We start from the raw sequence: 3,823 nt of genomic DNA on the forward strand, positions 1-3,823 counted from the left end.
CAAACATATTCACACGTGATTTTAATTTTGTTTCTCACTTAATGAAAATGCAAAGTTGTGTTTTCCGGCACCAGCAGAATGTTGACAAAGTTTTGCTCACGTTTGTGATGAAAACGTAAAAGGTGTCATCTTTAGGCCGATGAACAGCCTCTCTGCTGCAGTGTCATGGTTGTCAAGGAAACGCTTTTTGACTGTTGAAGACGTAAAACTTTAATAACTACCAATTTGCTAATCTGTTTTGATGAATGTTTTGGATCATTGTCCTAGTAGAGCACACGGTTTTGTCAGTGTTTCAACGCTGAGGTGAAATTCAGTTCAATTGAAAAGTACTTTATTGATCCCAAAGGGAAATTAAATGTTACTGTAACCCATTAATTCAAAGTCTTCAAAGACTAACTGTAGATGGTGATGGCTGTTGTAGAGGTCTGTACTACAGCCGATCTGAAGAAGCCTCTGACTGAAGACACTCTGTTTTGTTGAACAATTTGCATCTGTCCGCCGTTGGACTAGTTAAAGCAGACTAATGTTAAACTTCTGGAACGTACCGCACCTCAACCCTGTAGCAACTTAACTAACTTTGCATAAAAGTCGAATCAGTGCCAGGAAACCAGTCGATTCAAATGAGCTCCAACGTTTGTGATAGTCAAATATTCAGCCACAATTATGCCTTCAGCTTATTAATCTCTACAAAACCCATAAAGTCAAAGCTCAACAGTGTAAAGAACATTTATCCAAATATTAATGGTGGTGTATGCAAACAAAAAGGGACACATAAGACAGCCGACGTGTTTTTCTATATGTTTGGGCGTAAATTTCAACAATTCAAGTTACTCAAACAATTCAAAAACTAAAGATATTTTAAAATAATGCTTTTCTGGTGATAAAACAGTCCTACATTTGTTCCCACTGAAAGTGGCTACAATCACACACAGGCCATTGAACAGAGAGGAAACTCCATAATGGGATCCAAAGAGCTGTCTGGAGGCCTGCAGGAGGAACTGTGCAGCAGCTTAAGAGTCTGGTAAGAGATTTAAAGAGGTCTCAACAGAGTTTGAAAACACCGTGCTGAAAATGGTGAACAAGTTGAGAAAATTCAAAACTGGCTGTCCAGGCAAATTCCTCCCAAGAGCAAACGGTCTGTAAGACTCAGAAAACATTCCCCGTCATCTCCAAAACGTCGCAATGGGACCTGCAGCAGGATCTTCTATGAATAAAGACAAATCAGAAAGAGAATGGACAAGTTTAGCTGTCAGGAGAGATGTGCAAGTAGGAAGAAATATAAGAAAAATATAAAAGATAGACTGCAGTTTTCCACAGAGAGTGTAGTAAAGATCTGGCCTCCTGGAATAATGTTCTTTAGACAAACTAGTTTAAAGCTGAATGTTATGGAAGATGTGCAAAAAGGAAGCGTTTGATTTCTTAAAAACAAAAATAAAAATTGTAAGAATAGAACCTCATTCCAGATGTGAAGGATCGAGTATTTGCAAGCATACGTCTAACTATTAATCTGAGGTCATAAGAGGATTCTTAAAGAAAACCTGAAATAATCTAAAAAAAAGTTTGAAGCAGAATTCCGTCCCGCAATAAAATTATCCAAAACATATCGGTAAATTCACCAAAGACTGGCTGAAAACTAAGGAATGAAAGTCAGAATGGGTTTTCTATCAGTCGAGATCTAAGACTATTGATTATTTTTGGGGTTTAAATATCTGTAATACTGGCAGATTTCCTCTCATTCTCTCCCTTTTCTTTATGCCTCTTTTTAAAAATTACTTTTAAGTCCAAACCTTAAACTGCTGCGGTGCAAGTTACTCAACAGGCTGTCGCTAGGTGACCGAAGAATGAGGGAGTTGCTAGGTAACCAAAGCGTGAGCGAGTTGCTAGGTAACCAAAGCATCGGTCAGTTGATTCCACCAACTTGCTTAGCTAGCCGTGAGAGGTTGAGCAGCGAACATCTTTCCTCTGCCTACATCCACCATAATGCTGTGCAGTTCTGGATCAAGTTCAGTAAAATTATTGAACCTTATATCGGGCATATGTTCTGTTGATATTATGTATCTGTTGTAATATATATTGTTTTGATTTATTTCCCAGCTCTGACTGTGAGTTTAAACTTTTCACAGCAACTTTCCTTAGATTTCCGAGAATGCCATGGAAGCATCTCAGGAAAATTATTACGTTAGCACTAGCTGTTAGGTTGTAGGGTGTTCTAAATTGTTCTTACCTCAATATATTTTGTAAAACAGAACAAGGGTTATTTCTTTCCTTTTGATTTAAAGACTGAAAACTTGCAGGTGTTTTTTCACGAAGGCCTATTTTTCTGCACGTATTTATGTATAAATGTAGTCCTGCATGAATAAAAGACAATAAATTAAAACTTTTACACAAACGTTTTGATTTAAATTTGCCATGCTTATAATTCACAATCTTCCCACAGTAGCTAAACATCAAATTTTCAGGCCGTTTAACCTCTGAAAGACACAAATGTAACAACATAACACCACTTCATCTTAGCACGCTTATTATGCTAATCAGAAGTCTGGAAAGTGTTTTAAAAATTAGAGCATGTGCCGTTTTATTGCAATGATTACCATCGACCGAAAGCAGCGGAACAATTAGTAAATTGACCCGTCTTCTCAATAATTGCTGTGCGGTCGGTTGTTTATTATGGGGGCGAAATATGAGGGAGCCGTGTCTAAAATTGTTTCTCAGCTTCCAATGTGTCGGCTCCCGGTTTATTTTAGCTCGACGCCTGCTCTTCTCAGAGCCCCACGCATATTTCTTTTTTCTCGCCGCAAACACACAAACTCATCATTACTTCAATGAATCCCTGCAGATGGGAGCTTCTGCTGCTGCAGCTCCAGCGTCTCGGCACCTGGCTAACATCTGGAAGGAGCTTTTAGGACGTTTAAAAACACGTTTTTATCCATCTTCTGTCAGATGCAGCTATTGAGATAAGATACGAGATGAGCTTTGTATGTTCTGCTCCCAGATGATTCAAACTTTTTACGTCAGTTTTGGTTTAAAAGCCCTGCAGGGACACAGGCGTCCATGCCAGCGATGCATTCAGTGATTTTCTAATGATGATTCAGAACAAGGAAGATATTTAGACCCAAAGTTCGTCTTTGTTGAGTTATTTTAATCCACCAACACACTCCAAACTAGTGGTGGGCTATATGGACTCAAAGTTTTATCACAGTATTTTATAGTAATATCGTGATAACGATAAAAGTGACGATAAGAACTATTGGTTACTTCTTTAGGTGATTTTTGGTGACTGAACTTCACAGCAATCACAGCTGCTCTTGGAAAAAGACACAGCTCACATAAAAAAAGTTTGCATTTAATCATATTTTCACATTTATTGATGAAAACACAGTGGAAAAAATAGTAAAATTAATCCCAACAATAGGGACAGTTTTAGAAGATTGTAATCACTGCTAACTGAAATCTATCGTAGCAACGATAAGTCAGAAATTTATCACGATAAATGATAAACGATACGATAATTGTCCAACCCTACTCCAAACTTTTAAATAATCAGTTTTTCTGCTTTGTAAAGCTCCTGCTCTTACACAAACACACATGAACATTTCATCAGCTTTGTGGAGAACCAATCCCATACCTATATTTATCCGACTGTTAAAATGTAAATGTTTTACTTTGGTGAGCGTCTTTTAATGACAGCATGAGAAGAAAGAGAAATTAAAAGAAGCGCAAACATTAGAGAGCGTTGCCGCCCGCTCAGATGACGCTACAGAGCAACATGAACACAGCAGACTGCAGTTTTATTGGTAGTTGCTGGTTTCCAGCTTTGCACACC

General features: G+C 38.0%; 1 long non-coding RNA gene across 1 annotated transcript; it reads right to left on the reverse strand.

Moving 5' to 3' along the window:
• Window positions 1-314: 314 nt before the first annotated feature.
• Window positions 315-1,871, reverse strand: LOC106954989 (uncharacterized). The gene is made up of 2 exons (XR_001426476.1): window positions 1,788-1,871; window positions 315-1,204 (listed from the first exon to the last, which is right to left on the reverse strand). It is a non-coding gene; the product is annotated as an uncharacterized LOC106954989 (long non-coding RNA).
• Between the last annotated feature and the right edge of the window lie 1,952 nt (window positions 1,872-3,823).

Source organism: Poecilia latipinna, unplaced genomic scaffold (genome assembly GCF_001443285.1).
Source record: "Poecilia latipinna isolate Pla-1442-1.1 unplaced genomic scaffold, P_latipinna-1.0 Scaffold695, whole genome shotgun sequence".
Lineage (NCBI taxonomy): Eukaryota > Metazoa > Chordata > Actinopteri > Cyprinodontiformes > Poeciliidae > Poecilia > Poecilia latipinna.